Here is a 21550-nt window from a genome sequence, read left to right on the forward strand (position 1 = left end):
CAGTTAAATACAAACATGATCAGAGACATTTCAGAAAATGTAGTATTTTTTTCTACACAATAAAAAAATTTCACTCAAATTTCACTCAGTTTTACTGAATTTCTGTCCACACCAGATTGAATGAAAGTTTCATTCTATTAGTATGAGTACAACTGAGTGAAACTATTGCATCAGAAATGACTGAGTTTTACTCAAATACGAATTACTGCTAACTATCAATTGAGGGACTTTTGACTCTATCTTCAGTATATATAACAATTTAGAGTTTTCTCTAATATGATTTAAATTTAATTATTATTGAGAATTTTTTTACTCATATTTGGTTTTTAATTTACTAATTATCGAGTGCAAAAATAAATTACTCACAAATGATTAATTAGGATATACAGTGTTGAAATTAATTAGACGCTATACAGCGTGTTCTGCAAATGATGAACTTTCAAATTAGGAGAGATATTGTAAAAATAATGTCTCAAATATAAATTTTTTTTTAATAGTATACATAATAAATAATAGTATATTAATCCTTGAAGTTAAGAGATGAAAATCGGTATTTTGTAATAACTTTTTGTAAATTATTAAATTTGTATAATTTTTGTGTAAAAGCTGTTATTTGAAATTAGGTCTACTAATGTTTACAATTTACTTAATAAATGCTTCCATATTATTAACGTTTGGAGTGGTTTTGAACCACTTTATATTTTCTTGAAATTTTAATTTAAATATTATTGTCATAAACTACTAAACAGTCATGGTGGCTTCAACACAGAGTTGTTTTAGAGACAATAATTTAGGTCTCGATTAGTTCACCGATCGGATAAATAAATTGCCATAACCTATATTGTACTTTAAAAATACGTAATTATAGATAACAATTTAACTGTCAGTTTATTTAATCAAATATTAATCGAGACTTAATATATTGTCTTCAATTATTGTAATTAAATAAGCCTTTAAATAAAATTTTCACTAGAATAACCAGATAAACTGATACTAGTCCAACTCCAAAGCACACCATACGCCATACTGCCATCCACCACGCTACGGTCACGAGACAACAATAGGACGATGGGAACAGACAAAGGCAATGCATCTGGATATGAAAAAGGGTGAGTCACTCAGTACATTTACTCTGATTTAGGTACAAGTGCACCAAATACGAGTTTACGTGAAGTATTTATTTAAAAATACTCAGATTTAGTTTAAATATAATCACAAATGAGTAAAATGGTCAAAATGCCCAATATTGAGTGAAAACGTACTCAATAATTTCACTCAATGGATTCAGCTCGAACCTTTATTACTTGCACTCACCCCGATTTTTTTGCAGTGTAACTTCAACACCTTCTATCTTGAACGTAGACCCTTGTTCATCTGAAACTGTTTGTTTAAAATTAATTTTTGTTTCATTTTTCAAAAGGGATAGCATTATTTACTGAACACCCTGTGTGTTATTTTTATTTTTGCCTATTTTTGGCATACTTATTGCTGTTAAAGATCTCATACGACTTTATCAATTTAGATTTGATTTAGTTTTATATGAAAATTCTCAATTTTAACATAAAGTAAAAAAATAAATGCAATAATTTGTGTATTACAATTCGTTTCCGTCTGCTTTAAAAACTTGTGACAGTCCTAACAGGATCTACAGATTTTCGTCACGTTATCGATATACATTGCAACGCGTTTTCGATCTCGATGATAAATTGATCCCTTTGTCCACCCCTAACCTCATTAGTCGTGCCAAAAAGGATTCTCTTTTAGGCGAAGGTAGAAATCCGTAGACCCTACGTCCCTTTCAGAACTACACAAAACACACGTTATACCCGGATTTTAATGTTTGTGTAAAGTGTTAAAATTTTAAAGAAAACTGTTTTTTGTGTTTTTTTTTCTTAAATAGAAATATATACGAAAGCAGCGGCCCAATAAAAAACCAATAAAATCTTAATATTTCGTCGCCCAATACTCGGTTTGGTCGGCTGATTTCTTGGGGCAGGTAAGCTTTCTTTCATATTTTTTAAAATGATTTCGGCCAGCCGTCTGGCAAATACAAAGGATATATCCGAAATCTGGTTTTATATAAAGATTGTTATCAATGCAACTGCGATATTAAAGGAATGGGAATTGTTGAATGAAAGAGGTGAGGCACACCAGAAGAGTGATTCGTTTCGAGATTATCTTCGTTGAATCCCCAAAAATTCCATGTTGATAGAATTTCATTATTTACAAAATTCATAAAGTGAGAATTCTATACTGCAATAAGCCTTCTGATATTTTTTTAATTAGCTACAAATAATTTTAAGTAAAGATACAGGGCGTTCCGCGTAAGAACCCGCATTTGATTCTTATTAAACTATTAAAGGTTTCGAACTGTATTGCTCTTAATACTTATTTATTAAAAACTACTTAAGCTTTGCTTTGGCTGGATTCAACTCTATTAAAGTCTGACAAGAAACATTCACTGTTGGTATATTATAAGAGAGTCTGCCTTTTGAAACCCTTCTTCACAATATGTGGCACACTATTACATGGAAACCTAAACACCGATTCTCTCGCGCTAGCCTATTCCGCATCGTGACTTCAGAGAACGTTTTTCGCGTTCAGACGAATATTGATACTTCTTTTGAAATTTTTCTAACTAATAATTTTTCTAAATAATAATTATTATAATTTGTTATTTTTGTAAAATTTTAGAGATTTATAAGGACATGTTTAATAATTTTACGACCCTCAAACAAAATTTATATTTTTTGTGAGCATCCCTATTGAATATGAATTGCCAATTAGCACAAAAAGTTTCGGAGATACCAAAATGTAGAATTTCTTTCCGCAACGAACTAAATTAAATTAAATTAAATTTGTTGCTATGCGAGATCGTCGCGTTACCCACCACCGATTTTTTTTTCTCTGTAACCAGTCAAAGAAACGTTCTTACTTAGCATAAAATATAGGTATTCATATTTGCCAGAAGTGTTTTTTGATCGTACCATTGTTCCATGTTCCAGTACAAGTTTTTCACCGGTAAACCCCAGATTCAGATACAATTTTAATGTCAGAGGTGCCCAAAAATGTGACACGCTCTCTATGAATCATGAATAATTCATTCGAAAATAGCAACGAAAGTGAGTTATTCTGCTCGAGATTTGAACCGGATCACGGCGATATGATTAATCAATAATGGGGTACATAGAGATGGATATACTTTTAGAAAATAAAAAGTTTCACTATTCTTACAATGCGCAAGTAGAGAATGTACCGTTTTGACACGGATTTGAGTCATACATACAGGGTGGGCCATTAGTGTGAGAAAGTACGGGGTGCCTCAAACTCGATAGTATGGGCCTACTGTGAGGATACAAAAAATTTAAATAAAATTTGGGATACGTGGTGTTAAATGGGATGAGGTAAGCTCTAGTTTCAATCAAAAGTATTATTTTTGGGATTTGACAGAAACGACTAATGACGTCATCAATTATATTTTTTCCAGTAAAAAGCTCTCTTTTTTCTACTAAACTTTTATTAGAGAAATTTTTCTGTATTACTTCCTCACTTTAAAAGTTACAATAACTCCCTTGTTACTCATAATACAGAAAAAAAAGTTTATATAAAAGTTCTACAGAATCAAGAAACCTATACTACAAAATCAATTTCAAACATACAGGGCTATTAGTAAAAACGGGACACGCCAAACATTACATTTTTTAAATGGAACACCCTGTATATTTTTTATCGTACGGATTTCTGAGGAAATTCTATATATGGCATTATAAACAGTTTAACACTTTAGTGCCGGGTTGCCATGTTATGTAGAAAATTCTTGGAAATTGGAATTGGAAAAAACATGACCTTGAAGAAGTTGTAACTTTCAACTACTAACACTTGCAACAAAACTATTGGACAGAGTTATAGGCAAATTTTAGACTAAGCTCCTGTATTGGCTAATATCGATATTTTATAATACGATCATTGTTTGGAAAGTTAAAACTTGATTTTCTAAAATTTTTCAAATTTGCTTTATTGTTCTATTTTATTCACATATAGGTCCACTTCAACTTTTATTACGAATGTTCTACACCTAAAATTGTTAGTTTCTAAGATATAGCAACATTTCTGAAAAAACTTAATTTTTATTATTTTCGTCGCACATTGTGTTAACTTGTCAGTTACAACTAAATATTTATTAGTTGGTATTCTGCGAGAAAAAAATACATATTTTACGAAACTGTAATAGAAATATGGGTTTTCATTTAAAAAAATCAAGGTTGACCTTGAAGTGACCTTGATAATTGACTTCAAGGTCACCATAATTTGACCCCTTCCGAAACCTGACAACTTTTGTTGGAAATATTTTTCACCATCCTGCTTATTTCCTGAGATATTAGCCTGAGAATTAAATGGGTAAGAGTATAGCGCACTCAGGCGAGAGAAGGAAGCATTTTCAAAAAATGTTCCACACAAAAGTGACGTAAAACTATATAACTGTTACTTTTAAAATTATTTTGAGACAGTAAAACTACGTTCTTAAAAAAAATATATATAGCTATTGAGCGAGAATAAATTTGAATATATTATGAATTTTTGATATTTTTGGTGATTATATTGATAGAATAATGATTGTCGATAATGTATAACATCAATTTGTTCCACTGAGTGAAAGAAATTCGGTCCAAAACGAAAACAACAAAAATTTAATTTTTACTTCAACCTCAAACGTGAATAACTTTTGAAGGAGTATATTTATGCAAAAATGTTAAGAAAACTTTTTCGTAGAACATTAAATTTCCTTTGAAAATCTGTATTGTTCTTTTTGAGATATTAATTTGTTCGTTATTTACAAAATTCTAAAGTTAAAAAGTCAAATCGAAATAACATATCAATTTTCAAGGCTTGATTACATGGAAACGGAAATTTTCAATCAGACCTTTTTTGTAGGGCAATTTCGTTCAAAAATATAAGTGGATACATTTTTTTACCTAGATGGTTTGGCAGTTTTGATGCAAGAATGGGATCGGGAATAAAAAATCGAAACTAACGTTGATAGACCCAATTAAAACTAATATTAAGGGCTCAAGCTCTCACGATATTTTTTTTGTCATTCTGAATGATATTCTCGATATCTTAAAAAAAATAATCGAGTTTTTTGGCCCGGTCTAATAAATATGTCATTTAAAGTTATTAAGTATGAGAAACACCAATAATAACTATATTGAACTTTGTCTAACCTTTACACACAGACACACAGATTGTAGCTTATTATTTAAGACCTATTTTACTCATTGTTTCAGTTAAGAAGTAGCCATTCCTTTCGAAGATTCCACTTCAAAATGCACCTGCACGCGAGAACTAGGGCAAAATTATCATCCAGAAAAAGTCTTCAAATAAATGAAAACCACAGTAAAAATTTTCTCGGAAAATACATGAAGAATGTTCTTCCTTATAATTAATTGTTTTAAATTAAAATTTAAGTCAATTTTATGGAAGAAAATGTATCTCATTTGTCTTAGATAGCATGAAAATTATTTTTTTAGTTTTATCCTTTAAATAAGCAGGGAGTTTGCTTTATATAGTTTTTACTGACTTCGTTGATTTACACTTGCTATACCAAGTTTTTCTTTGTACTATTATTTCAAGAACGCTGTTTAATTTATAAATAATAATATAATTCAGAAATGTATATTTTATTTTAGAGAATATGTGTCATTTACTCCCGTTAATAAATCTTGAATTTATTTAATATTTTTTCTCTTCACTTAAGAACATCGTAATCTGTCTTGAAAAAATATTGAAGCATGTAATCCCTAGATTTTTTTTCGTCTTAATAATAAGTGGTTTTCCTGTTTCAAACAATTAGTAAAATTACACTGCAGGTGTTGCAAATATACATACAGGGTGTCCTGAAGTTAGGGGGCAATATTTCTACAGGATATTCTATGCCGAAAAAGATTACTTTTTCTTTATACAAACGTGGGTAATTTTACACAAATTTCTTTTGAGTGAACAGGAAGTCGAGGTTCATTGTCACATTTTTTAAAGACTTGGTGACATTTCGAGATCCAATATAATGCTAAAATACAAATTAAACTGTCGCATAATAATAATTAAGAGGCACCAGATAGACCCAGTAAAAAGAGACGTGGATATTCGTAAGAACATGAACGGGATCTTCATGTAAATATCAAGATGCTTTCACACCTGGCGTATATCAACCCTTTGTGACCTAGGAGCACAAAAAATATTATGATATATGGCAAAAAAACAAAGAGCATAGGTACTCTCGGTAAGCAGCTGTACCTAAAGGTAAATGTTTTGCCTCATCTTGCAATATCTAGACAAATCTGGACCACCGATTTTACGAAAGATGTAATTGAATATACATAGATATCAGATCGTATAAAAGTAATGGGTGAATTTTTTTTGGAATGTTTGGAGTATAAAGCCTTTCTATAGATTTTTTAAATATTGCATTTTGAAAGATGGTGATGAGTAACAGAAATTTTTAGTAAAACTGTGTATAAATTAAAGATGATAAATCCAGAATGACTATAATTTGATTTCTTTTGTATAAATATAGCTGTGAATGAATGAATGATTGGACGCCAGAAAAAATATTGTTGTGTGTGTATTTTTAAAACTTTGAATTTTGAGAAATTTAAATTTTTCTTTAATCTTAATTCAGTTAATATTTTTGTTTCGGTAAAGACATGACATCTCAGTAGTGAATTCTAGCAGCAAGTTGTTCAATTCTTGGAACACATCACACAAAGAAAGGGAAGATCAATTTTTTTTCAATTTATTATTTGGCACAATCTAAAGAAAACCCACTTTCAATGCAATGAATGAATGTTTCAAGAATATTTCCCAATTTTACAAATTTCCACTACACACTTTCTTATATCTATACAATTCAAAACAAATCTGGCACTCGGTTAGAAGTTTAAATTCTTTTTAATAGATGGAAAATTTAAAAGGAAAAATTAAAAAAAAACTAATCTGTTCCCTTCACCGTTTTAGTCATTATTACAAAAATATTACAAGTTTTACAGTGAACAAAATTGCCATAAAAAATAATTATATGTTGTTAAAACAGTCCCGATTTGTACTCTAGATAACGGTATGTGCTCGCATAAATGAATCATTGAAACCAACTCTAATTGCGCACATACATCTAGTTTTTCAGTTGGTGTAACACGAGATAAAAGAATTTGTTTATTTAAACCAGGTGCAGAGCAGTATTATTTTCATATTCCTAATAAAAAGAACGATTATTTAAGTATGGAAATATAAATTCCGTTTTTATCTGCTTCAGACTAAAACGTATGTGACTTTATAGAAAATATTTCTCCCATAATATCAGGTTTCAGCAGATAATAAAATCGCTTCGGTCTTTATTGTTAAACGGAAATTATTATAAAAAAAGGTTTTTATCTACACGATTGCCTTATTTTATACGTAAAATCGTTTTGTTTATGAATTCAAGACATTTACACACGATAAAATGTCAATTCTGGAAATAGAAACATACACGTAACGTGTTTATTTTTTATTTAATAGAAGTCATAAAGATTCAGTAGCCTTAAATACCAGGAAATCGTACTACCAGCATTTATATACACATATCTACAAAATGAAAGTAGCTATTTAATGAACTATAAAAATATTCATTTACTATTACTGTTAAATGTATACCTTTAATGTGCGGGCACTGGATTCTCTATAAATATAATTGTAAAAAAATATAGCATTTGCTACCAAGCAAATTTCTGATACGATGAAATCGTAGAGGTTCATCATTGTCACTCCTCGTAATCGTGGAATGGCTGGACCACCTCTATTTGACGGAAAAAGTCCAACCTACACAACGACATCAATATCACACCGATCGGACCACTCCTGCGCCCAGGGGTAGGTATACTGATATCAAATATTTATCTGAATGTTCTTCGATTTTAAGGACAATAATGTTAGAGATTTTTTTATAAATGTGATTACGATATCATATTTAATTCTAAACTAAAGAGGCTCAAGTATTTTAAAGGTCCATTAAATGTGAATCATAACTTACCATTTGATTCCTATAGACGATTGTGTCTAGAAATATTGAAATATTAGTGAGCATAAGATATTTCTGATGGTAGTAAGGTGCATTGGTAGTAAAGTTATTTGTAAGATTTAATATTTTAATACCAGTGTGTACTGGCACAAGTCTTTTAACTCTATTTTGAGTCTTTAGTGTCACAGCTCAGTTGCAATTCAAATTAGATCATGGTCCATGGTGTTCTGTGGTTTAATATGGACGGAAAATAGAAATGAACAATTGTTTTGTTTGGTAATTTCGAAGGCCCATCACGGAATAAGCATTTTCGATAATCAGAATTCGACTGATCACATTGATGCTACAAAAACTTTTTAGAACCGCTGACTTCATGGATAGCTTCACCTTTGTCATATTTCCGTAATAAAAGCTAAAGCAGAACTGATGATGCTTAAAATTGAAGCAGCAATTGTTCTGTTTACTGCAATAAAGTGGACGACACGCCATTTAGGGCTACAACTATTTACCTATTTTTATGTAGTACGTAAGTCAGAGACGATTCCAGAAATTCTCAATAAGTTTTAACAATTTTTATTATTAATTTTATACTTCGTTTGGAAGTTAATTATTCTGATTATTATTAATGCATTCTGCCTTCATGTAAACATCCCGTCAAAATTTTTTAAAGATCCCTATATTGAAGCAAGAAAATTTCCAATTTTTTTATTACACGCCCAACATAAAACCGGATAAAATTGCCAAATGTAAAACAGGTTAAAGATATAATTTTTCCAATAATTTACCAACGATTTTTAATTTCTCTCGTAATTTGCGACGCAGTTTGAATTTTTTATTTATAATGGCTGGTCGTGAACGAAGTCACATTTACGAAAAATAATGGATCTCCAAGAATCGTGTTGGTGCTTTTAAACAGACCTAAAAGCCGGCCACACATCAAGCCTCAAAATAAATCATCTTAAAGTTATCAACAAATATACAGAAAAGTGCTAAATATCGCATATCTTTCTTCACATAAACTTAAATTGTTTAGTCTATCTGCACTCGTATTTAACGCCAATAATGACCAAACTCGCCCGTACGCCCGATTTCATAAAAATAAATAGACTGGAATTACGGGAATTTGATTTTGCTGACTGCAACTTTAGGTATTAAGCCAATTTCATTAATTGGAATTAGTTTAAATACATTTCGAGTCAGAGCTTATAATAAAAACTGAAAAAGTACAATCGTAAGAATAAAACAGTCGCTTGCCTTCCGGGATCATTTAAAATTTCTCACAGGAGTTTCATAGAAACCCTTGCAAAGCAAAGTTTCCTAAAAAAAAACGATTAAAAATAAAAACCGATCTATCACCTAGGTAAAAAAACTTTATAACCCTAAAAAGAATAGGAAATACACAATGCAATGAAAGAAATCAGTCCCTCTCATATGCATTTTCACCTAATATTCCTTATTTATCGGACAAAGGCCCCGTACCGAGACAGGTAGGTCTGGTGAGTCGAGTGCGTTTCCTGGGTGAGTTTTTTAAGGGTTTTTTAGACGATGTAAGGGTTGCAGAGGGTAACACGACACCCTGTTATTTTCTTAATGATATCGCTTGATTGATGATGGTTGTGATTGATCATTTTTTGATTTCGATAATCGTAGAAATGATTCGACTGTGAAATTTTAAATTTTTGTGGGAATTGTTGGATAAGCGAAAGTATGAGAAATTTAACGGAAAAAAATCGTAAAGAATCAACATTTTTTGTTTAAAAAAATTGTATAAGTTGAGAAACTTCAAATAAGTGACATTTATTAAAAATTATTAAATCAACGTTAATTTTTTTAACAACATACGTGACTAAATAATCTTAATAAATATTTTCCAAAACGGTCCAAATAAGAATTTAAAAAACCGTGGAAAAGAATATAAACATCATAAAACTACAATATTTTAAGTCAATTTTCTGAAAAACACACCACAAGTTTGACTTTTTAAATTTATTTCAATTTCACCGCCTTTTTTTGGGGGTAAAAAAGCGGTATCCTATTTCGAAGTAGGATCAATTTCACTGAAAAAAAAAATATTTCTATCTAATCACGAATTTGTACCATTTTCACGTATCACTGCTATTAAACATTTCAAAAAAGCACAATGCAGCGGATTTTAACAAAAAGATGCAGATATTTTATTAAAAACTCTTTTTCTAGCTCTTACCCCTTTTGAGTTATCTTGAAAACACACTTTGTTCCATTACTTTTCACCCCTAACCGGGGGTTGTAAAAAAATTACTGTCTCTTATTGTTATTGCATACCTCAAACTAAGTTATATAAAAAATTCAGTCAAGGTGACCAAAATTGCGATTTAACGCCCATCTAATTGGACGATTACGAGAAAACACACTAAGTGCTCGCGCGTTAAATCAAATTGTAGACCGGTATTGAGGTAGGTATATTGTAATTGTGACCTAGCAAGTGGGCGAATAACGTGGAATCGAAGACCGCTGTCAACGATTTCCTTGGTATTTGTAATTACAAGACCTAAATGTTTATTAGTAATAGCCACTGCCACTATATGGTTTATGTCAACATTAAACTTAGTTTACTATCCAGTGTAACAAGTAGATATTAAATTTATCTCGAGATTTATGTTTATGTAGCGTATGAAAAACGTCCAAAAGAGTTCTCTGCCAATCGTGGAGCTTGATGCCGTTTATTCCTCGTGTTCGTCACATGTCCATACAGCTTCTTCTGATATTAGATCTCCACTAATTGAAAAAAATAGTGAATTACCTTATGTATTCTTTCAGTAAATTACTGAGAAAAATACAACTAAAATTTTACCCATTTGTGATAATATTTTTTGACTTTCGCTCAAATATAAATACCCAGTTAAATAAATTCTCCAGATAAATCGTATTTGCTACACTTGTACCTAATTCGGTGTAAATATCCCCATTCTATGGGTGTCGTGCGTTGTCTTTGTTTATTCCTAACGTCCCCATTAGGTCGTCTCATGGCTTGGTGTATGGCGTGTAGTGCTGGACAAATATCCGTTTATCCAGTTATTTTGATGACAATTGTGTTTAAATGCAGTGATTTGAATACAGTAATTAAAAACAATACACTGTAAAAAAATCGGTGTGAGTGAAAGCAATAAAGGTTCGGCGTGAATCCATTCAGTAAAATTACTGAGTACATTTTCACTCAATATTGGACATTTTGATCGTTTTACTCAATTGTGATTATATTTAAACTAAAACTGAGTGCTTTCACTCAAATATAGGTATCCTAGGCCAGGAAAAAGAGCTGGGAAATTATCATTTCGCGACCTTTTGTTTCTGCAAGTTGAATTTATCATTATAGATGCTAAATATTATGTACAATAACATATTAGTTTCCACAGTCATAAAAATGGGGGGAAGATTGTTTACAGGGTGGTTAATTGTATAATTTTTACGTAAATTCACGTTTTTCGCTTATAACTTTTTTCCGTTCATTTCCACGAGAAAATAGTAAAATCCTCGATCGTCAAAAAATATTGATTAGATCAAAAGTTATAAACAGAAGAAGTTTATTTATGACTTTTGAATTAAACATTTATAAACAGCGTTATTATTACCAGAACGTTTTGGCATCGCATCTTCTCATTCCTTAGCACTGTCTAACAATTCACACGAATTCTGGAATCGGTAAGTTGAATAGTATACAAGTTATGGCCTTATAAACAAATTAACTAATTATTAGTATGGACGATCCCGAGCATCTTCCACAATCGCACTGATTTTTTTTCATGGTAGATTTCATAATAATATATTGAAATCTATCATTTACTTTTAAATTTCAAATTTGCAACCTGGAAAGTTTTTAAATTTTTTAGCCTTTGTTGCAAAATGAAATATACGACGCACACGCGTGATATAGTTATATATTATTACATATTCGGAAAGCTTATGAAAAGAGCTTTCAGTTAAAAAAAAATCGTCAAGATCCGTTGAAAATCAACGGAGTTACAGACTGTTAAATATATTATTTTCAAACGAATTTCGCTTTTTTAACGGCAGAACTATGAATATTATCGTCATTTTCTTCGGACTCGCTGTCGTTCGTTGCGAAATGAAATATGCGACGCACGCTCGTGATAAGTTTTATATTCGGAAAGCTTATGAAAAGAGCTTTAAGTTAAAAAAAAATCGTCAAGATCCGTTGAAAACCAACGGAGTTACAGACTGACAAAGTTAACGGCCTATTGTTAAACAAATTAGGTTGGTAGCGGCAAAAAAATACTGTCCTAACCGGCAACCCGAGTATTTTTCCAGATAAAATATTTTATTTGTGGAAGTATGTTAAGTGCACAAGAAACATTGTCAAAAGTCAGAGGGTCGCTTGATTTTTCGACGAGCCGAGGCGCGGCGGAAGGGTGGGGGAGTGAACGACAGCGAGTCTGAAGAAAATGACAATAATATTCATAGTCCTGGCGTTAAAAAAGCGAAATTTGTTTGAAAATAATATATTTGACAGTCTGTAACTTCGTTGCTTTTCAACGAATCTTGACTATTTTTTTTTTTACTTAAAGCTCTTTTCATAAGCTTTTCGAATATGTAATAATATATAACTACAACACGCGCGTGTGTCGTATTTCATTTTGCAAGTAAGGCTAAAAAATAAAAAAAACTTTCTAGGTTGCAAATTTGAAATTTAAAAGAAAATTATAGATTTCAATGTATTATTATGAAATCTACCATTAGAAAAATTAGTGTAATTGTGAAAGATGCTCGGGATCGTCTAAACTAATAATTAGTTATTTAATTTACAAGTCCATAACTTGTAAACTATTCAACTTACCGATTCCAGATTTCGTGTGAGTTATTAGACAATGATGGGGAATGAGAGGATGTGATGCCAAAACGTTCTAGTAATAATAACGCAGTTTATAAATGTTTAAAAGGCCAACACTAGTTTTTGAAATATTTGAAAAAAAAACAAAATTCATTCATGGGCAATTTTTGCCCTCTATCGAATGGCACAATTAATTTTTATATGTAATGTTTCGTCTCTCCAGGACCATCATCAACTTCATTTTTTTAATTCGACCCTAGAAATTTTATTACATTTTTTGCAAGTCTTCAAGATCCCCAGCCCGAACCGGATTCAGACGTTTTGTCTCGAAAAATTCATCATCAGCGTATTCGTTGAAAAATTGATTATGCCATTCGATAGAGGGCCGTGAGAAAGTGTTCTTCTTTTTTCAATATCACCTCAAACAAGGCTGAAAAGAAACAAAAACGATTTCCAAAATTTCGTTTTTTTTTTCAAATATTTCGAAAACTAATCAAGTTAGCCTTAATTTTTTAAAGGCATAATGTTGGTCCTCTGATTACGCAACTTTGCCCCCATTTAAGCTAGTTTGTATCTCTTACCGTTTTCGAGATCCCTGTAGTGAGAAGCGAATTTGTAACAACCTGTATAGTGGTTTTTTGGCAATATAATCCATTTTATGAGTAGCAAATTAACAATTAATGATTAATAGTTAAGTCATAATAGTGTACACTTAATCTGAATCACCCTATGTATGATAATGGTTGGTAGAGACTACATTTTAATTCGGAATTACGACTACTACGATCCTGCGCTGTGTCAAAGGACGCCTTGCTATATCACGCAGTCGAAACTAAGAGGAGAATATTAAAACGAATTTGGAAAACCCTCACGGACGGTAATTATGGATAATGTAATATTTTCCCTTACGGTATGCCCCTCTTCATCTCGTACTTTCTAAGTATTTTTTAATCGTTTTTCTTATGGGAACGGATGTCCTTAATATTACCCCGCAGATCAATACACCCGGTTGAAAAACAAAAGAGGACGTGGTTCTATATAGCCGTACATTTTTAAGTAATATGTATATTTATGACAAGAAGCGTGCGTACGGCAAACAAATGAAGGTGGAGGTATTGAATTTTCAAATATTTGCGTTTTGGAATGCGTATAAAAGTTGGCATTGCTGTAATGGAACAATTGAAAGACGGAAATGGTCAGCTACGCTGTTATTTCACCATAATATAAATAAAAATTCAAACGGCGCCGTTTGGACTTCCTTCTTTACGGCTGTGGAACGTTCGATATGAATTTTAATTAAATCTATTTAAAGATATTGAGGTTATCGAGTGCTTGCCGTGAAATTTATTAAGAATTTTGACAACGATCTATTCCTGAAATATTAAAGTACTTTTGGGGATTGGTCATAGGAAATATGCGCACGTACCTACGTAAGAGAATATATTAGAAAAGACCATTGTTATTTTCCATTTTACATAATCCAACTGTTCTTGAATCGCACCTAGTAAATATCACTGCCTAAACTTCCATTCAATAATTAAACCTGAAGAATAATAATAATTAATATGACAAAAATCAAACCGTTAATTGCTTTCCAATTAAGTGATCTATACGAGAAAAACTGCTATTATATTTAAAGACAGCCCTACACTACACAGTGTAGGCTACACTGTAAAGAAAAATTCACACAAATTCTCTAAATTTTATTCAATAATGTATCAATTTCTGTCCACACCCAATTAGTATATTGCAACAGAAGTGAGTGAATTTGTTACAAAATATGACTAGTTACAAATCGAATGAATCATGATTATTATTGTAAAAATCGAAAAAATCGCCAAAAATGGGGTTAAAAAACAACATTTTAGGGAATTTTATTGGGGACTTTAAATTGTGTATAGGACCTTCATACTTGGCTCAGGAAAACTTCATGTTATGTAGAATCGTCACACCAAATTTCATCAAAATGGGTTTGATAGATTTTGTATAACAATTTTGCAATTTAAATTTTGAAAAAAAATTTGCAAATTTTCAAAATTTTGCACAGGTACTTCACAAGCTTAGTTTTCAATAAAAATAGTTTATTTGTACTGTTGAGAGAGCGTTTTATTTTTGCTGTACAGCGAAAGCAACCCTCAATTAAATCACATATAGAAGGGCTCTCAAGCTTTTTAACGCTTTTTGAAAAATTCGAATAAATTAGGAGAGCTCTGGGGCTTGTTTAAACACTGGTCGAATTTTTGGTACATACGTGTATCTATTTTTTCAAGGTCGTATTTTTCGAATACAAAATATTAGGTATATTGAAATGAAAGAAAGATTCCTTTTTTAATATTAATTTTTTTTTTTGATTAAAGTCTATTCCAAATTATTGTTTAAAATATAAGCAAATGAGAAATTAACTCATTATATTTTCGATATATTTTGAAAATAATTGATGTTTAAACAATTTTAGAATATTTAAATAAATTTGTTTTTGATCTTTGATAAACAGTATGTAAGTTTATGCAATTACCTTTGATACAATAAAAAAATAAAGTTCATAATTAAAGGAAGTTTAAAGATAAATAATTATTGGACTGTTGAAAGACCAATAATTATTAATGATAGGCATTTGAAAATACGTTAATTGTAAACATGTTTTAAAGTAGGTTGCCAATGATGAAAAGTATTGCAAACTTAGACCTGGTAAGTACTCGGAATACCAAAGGTATTTTTCGAAAAATTAGCCCGGATGTCCCAGTACATTTACGTCTTCCAATAACTTTTAAAACCTGCTTTGAAAATTTTGATTTGGCTGAATATTCACAAAGTTATTCTAATTGTTTATAAGTACAAAAATTCGATCAATGTTTAAACAAGCGCCAGAGCTCTCCTAATTGATGGATTCGAATTTTTCAAAAAGCGTTTCAAAGCTTGAGAGCCCTTCTATATGTGATTAAATTTTCAAGTATCTAAGGGCCTTGGTTTTTGCTGTGTAAAATTTTGAGGATTTGCAATGTTTTTTTCAAAATATGGATTGCAAAATTATTATGCAAAATCTATCGAACCCATTTTGATGAAATTTGGTGTAATGATTCTACATAACATGAAGTTTTCTTGAACCAAGTATGAAGGTCCTATACCCAATTCAAAGACCCCAAAAAAATTCCTTAAAAAGTAACGTTTTTAACCCCATATTTGTCGATTTTTCGATTTTTACAATAATAGTCATGGTTCATTCGATTTGTAATTTGTCATATTTTGTAAAAAATTTAATTACAAACATTTTTTTCCTCTTCCATTTTCGCCTAAAATCAACTCTTGAAATATACATAATTAAATTGGAACAAAAATATGAAATTTTTCGAATTTTTTTAACATACTGTGCCGCCAAAAGTTAAGCTCACGTTTTTTATGCGCATAGAAAAATTTTCATTTCCAGTGATATTTGAAAGCCAAAAAACCAAAAATCTCCTTGGATTTACGATTCACCCGAACCAAAACAGATACCGCCTAGTCTGTTAGTTCATGAGATAACGATGCTAAAAAAAAGATGAGTTTTCACTCATTAGCCGATGTCTCAATGAGAAATAATCCTACAGAAAATTAAAAAAAAAAAACAAATTGAAGCTGATGAATCAGGCTAAACGACCCTGGCATTGATTACGCCGTAAAAATTTTCTGAGCCCATGTGCAATTTTGAAAAATTAAATTATAAAATTTAACTGGAATTTTCAAGATTCAAGACGACCATTATTCACAAAGTTACGGTCTTTCAAGAATCACTAAAAAAATTTAAAAATTTTTCTGCTCCTCCAAATATTTTTAGCTGAGTTTAATAATAAAATTTTGAATAAAACGTGATATATGAGGAGCTTTGTTTTGGGGCCACCCGTATTTTATAATTAACAATTAATAATTTCTATATTTTCATATTCCGTATGGGTACTTGATTTAAAAACATGTTTATTGCCCTATACACGAACATAAATAACCGGGTAATAAGTGAAGCGACAACTTATTCCTTTTTTATTTCGTTAAATAGTGTTAAGCTATGATCAAGCGATTAACACAGCGCTTAATATGTTACGCGCTCGGATTTGAAGCTACTATAATTAATAGTTTTACGACCTACAGACGTACAATTATGAAATTGGCCGTACATAACACCCGATGTACCTACCACAGAAAGCAGTACCACACGTGAATTATTGCGACTTTACGGGGTACGTTTGATCGAGAAAATTAAAAATTTTTTGTATGTTGCCAGTGTCCACTGCAACACCAGAACGAACCTTCTCAAGCTTAAAGAGAATTAAAACCTATTTGACAAATACCACCGCTCAAGTGAGGCTTAATGGACTTGCCATGTGTCCATTATTCATAGACAACAAATTGTGTCAACTGGCGAAATAATTGACGACCTTGCTGTCAAGCCAAGGTGCATAGATTTTATTTTGTAATATTTGAAATTAATATAAATACTATTCATTAATATATTTTTTATTACATCCCCCCAAAGGTCAAAGCAGCGTACGCCACTGCTGCTAACAATCAATTGAGAGACTTTTGACTCTATTCTGAGAAAACTCTATAGAAAACCAATTTAGAGTTGACTTTTTGTCTAATATGATTTAAATTTAACTCTTATTGAGTCATTTTTTACTCAGACTTGGTTTGTATTCTCTTTAAATTTTAATTTAATTATCATTATATTAAAGTCATAAATACTGATCACTGTTTCTGCACAGATCTGTTTTAGATACAATATTTTAGGTCTCGATCAAAGAAATTGGTGAACTGATCGGACGAATAGATTGCCATAACCTATATTGTACGTTACAAGTACGTAATTATAGATAACAATTTAACTATCCGTTTATTTAAGCAAATATTAATCGAGACATAATATACTGTCTTTAATTCACTGCTTTAAATACAATTTTTACTAAAATAACCAGATAAACCGATACTTGTCCAACTCCAAAGCACACCATACGCCATACTGCCAACCACCACCCCACAGTCACGAGATAACCTAATGGGACGATGGAAACAGACAAAGACTATGTATCTGGATATGAAAAAGGGTGGGAACACTTAGTAATGAGGACATTTACTCTGTACCTATATTCAAATCAAATCAAATCAAATCAAATCAAATCAAATCAAATCAAATCAAATCAAATCAAATCAAATCAAATCAAATCAAATCAAATCAAATCAAATCAAATCAAATCAAATCAAATCAAATCAAATCAAATCAAATCAAATCAAATCAAATCAAATCAAATCAAATCATATATTGGTGTCTATACATTAAAATGTTTACACAAGTCAAAGAAAGAAAAACACGAAAGATAAATATAACGTAAACAGTGAATATTACGAACATACATTAAATATCTAAAAACTGGTCAGCAAGGAACTCAATAAAATTGTAAAACGCTTTTCTCTTAAGATATTTTCTAATTCTGGCCTTAAAACAGTCTGAATTTAGCGAATCTCAGATGGAAGTCTATTAAAGAATTTAATGCAAAAATAATTTGTGCCATCTCTGGATTTCGCTAATCTATGAAATGTAGGCCTAATATTGTGTCGCTCTCTTGTATGATGAAAATGAAAATTTTCTTGTCGAACAAATCTATTCTGATTATTTTTTATATAAATGAGACATTCAAATATGTAAACTGACGGCATTGTAAGAATATTTAGAAGTATGAAGTGCTCCCGACAATCATCTCTGTATTTTATTCCAGCCATAATTCTAATACACTTACGTTGTAAACCAAAAATTTTATCACTGTGAGACGAATGACCCCAGTTCAAAATTGCATAAGTCATGGTGGCACGAAAAATACCATAATATGCAGATATGAGTACAGGCTTAGATACTACACGATCCAAATTACGCAGTAGGAAAATATTCTTAGATAAACCTGCAGATAAATCATTGACATGTTTTTCCCAACTCAATTTAGCGTCAAGGTGAACTCCAAGAAATTTAATGTTATTTGAGTTATCACAAGTATTGATATGACGAAGTGTAAAAAGCAAAGATTGAGTTTTGTCAACATTTAAGTTCAATCTATTAGCAATATACCAGTCCTTTATCAGCGGCAGCGTATCCACTGAATCCTCTGTGAGTTTAATTAAGTTATTATTTGACTTTAAAGCGGCAAATAAAATAAAATCAGTAGTTATATCACAATTTGGAAAATCATTGATATAGATAAGAAGTAGAATAGGGCCCAATACTGAGCCTTGGGGAACTCCATGAACTATTTTTGTTAGGTGTGAAGAACAAGAATTATAAAAAACATACTGAGTTCTGTTAGATAGATAAGACTCAATAAAGGACACGCTATTGTCATCAAAATTGTAAAATTTTAGTTTATTTAAGAGAATTCTGTGGGGCACAAAGTCAAATGCCTTAGTCAAATCGTAAAAATTTCCACTGACAACATTGTTTGTTTCGAAATTGTTTAAAATAATTGTAGTGAACTGGTTAATAGCTAAAGTTGTTGACCTTTTGTTCCTAAAACCGTATCGACTAGAATGGAATTGTTTTCAACATACTCTGCAATTTGCATTTTTAAGGCAGTTTCAAAAACCTTTGCCAGAACGGGAACAAGAGATATTGGTCGGTAGTTAGATACATCATCTTTCTCACCTTTCTTAAAAACAGGAATAACCTTGGATAACTTAAAAGCTGTAGGAAATACGTTGGAGCTAATACATTGATTAATTAGTTTAAATAGTGGGAAAATTATAATGTTCTTAAGAGTTTCCAAGATTGGAACATTCAAATCGTAAGCATCTTTGCTTTTTTTACTTTTAAGTTATTTAGAATAGTCCTTCCTTCATTAAAAGACCTCGGGGCAGTCAAAAACTCAGAAGGTAACTTGTTGGGAAGCGGGAGCTCACTATTGGAGTGAAAGTACTCAGTTTCAGTTTAAATAAAATCACAAATTAGTGAAATGATCAAAATGCCCAATATTGAGTGCTAATGCAATGCAAATTTATTTTCTGAACAAACCTAGTACATAAATTTACGATTCAGTAAATACCATACCAATATTCTAATTTTTTTTTTTGTTATAAAAAGTGAATAGTAGTACCTAAAATTCATCTGGCGTTCGCAACATTATACAAACGTATAAGCCGGTGTGCATATGCCTATGTAAACTTTTTTACAAAGTAACTTTGTGAAATTAAATTATAGACGGCCATCGGTAACCGAACAATATACCAACACCTCTATTGACTATTAATGTCAATATCCTACAGGCGGTTTATTGGACAATATATTAACGTTTCTATTGGCCATTAGTATGTCAATATCTAACAATTTTTCGTTTGTGTCTTGGGGCAATGCGTGCTATTCAGTGGGTAGTATCCCCGTGAGTATATAGCCACTTAATATTTGGGTAAATAATCGGTTAAATCAAATATCACAACGAAATAGAGAATATATGGCGTGAAAAGTTATCTTATCTGAAAAGTAATCGCAGTTTCAGAGTTTTTGAAGAACAGTAGTAGTAGTAGTCCAAACGTAGCAACCAGCTAAAATGAAGATATTGAAGAAAGTGTTAGTATATTTTTTATAGTGCCCCAAAAACTAAATTGAAACGTAACCAATTTAATTATAAATATTTGTTCTCAATAAAAGTTTGTAATATGTTTTCTCATATTACTTTTTATTTTATTATTTCTAACTAGATCCCAAAAGATGGGCAACACTGCTTGACATTTTTAGTCTTTAATGAAGCTGAAGCGATTGCCAACATCGTTATTTATCAAACTCTAATAATAAAAATGTTTCCCATACGAAGTGTCGGTTATTGTAGTATAAAGTTGGACATTATTTGTTCAGAACACCTGTTCGACATAGGCGAAATGTAGGGAAAAAAATAATAACAATTAATCTTGCCTACAGCTGTGGTGACTTTAAAATGACACGTCGGTGAGTCCTACAAAAGCTGAGTGACCCGATTTATGCTATAAATAATAAGTGCAGTTTAAAAATCGACTTATAACTGGACTATTTATTTGATTTAATAAAAAAAAATTCATACTATTATACTATTCACACTGGTAAATAATACTTACCTCCTTTATGTTGTAAATAACTATTTTTATCCCAAGAGTAAAAATTCAATCACACTATAGATAAAAGCAGTATAAGCTTGAGATGTAACAGTGTACTAAGGGACTTTTAAGAGACCAAAATTAATATTTTATATCCCCAGAGCGAAATTCCTTTAGCACCTGTTATTTTTTATCACTGAAACAATGCATTGATTAGTGCTAGTATAAGCACAGGTAGTAAACACGGCCATAAAAAAATAATAGTTTTGAACCCTAGAGTATTATTTATAACCTGATTGACTGCATATAATTCTGAAGCTGAAAGAAATAAAGTCAGACAACTACAATTATTGATTGTTGAGCGTTCTCGGTAGCTAAATTGCCATTATCTTTGTTCATTAATAATAATTATTAATCGATCGTGCAGTTGCTTTTAATATTTTTATTGATTTTTGGATGATTTATTGATCTCGACATGCGCAAGAGAAAAATTTGTTTATTTTGGAAAAGAGAAAGTATTTCGCGCTTTAAATGACTTAATTTTTTTAAAGTACAATTATTTCAACCTGTCAAGTACTACCAACCTAAGAGAAACGTTTTCA

Source organism: Anoplophora glabripennis, unplaced genomic scaffold (genome assembly GCF_000390285.2).
Source record: "Anoplophora glabripennis isolate ALB-LARVAE unplaced genomic scaffold, Agla_2.0 scaffold49, whole genome shotgun sequence".
Lineage (NCBI taxonomy): Eukaryota > Metazoa > Arthropoda > Insecta > Coleoptera > Cerambycidae > Anoplophora > Anoplophora glabripennis.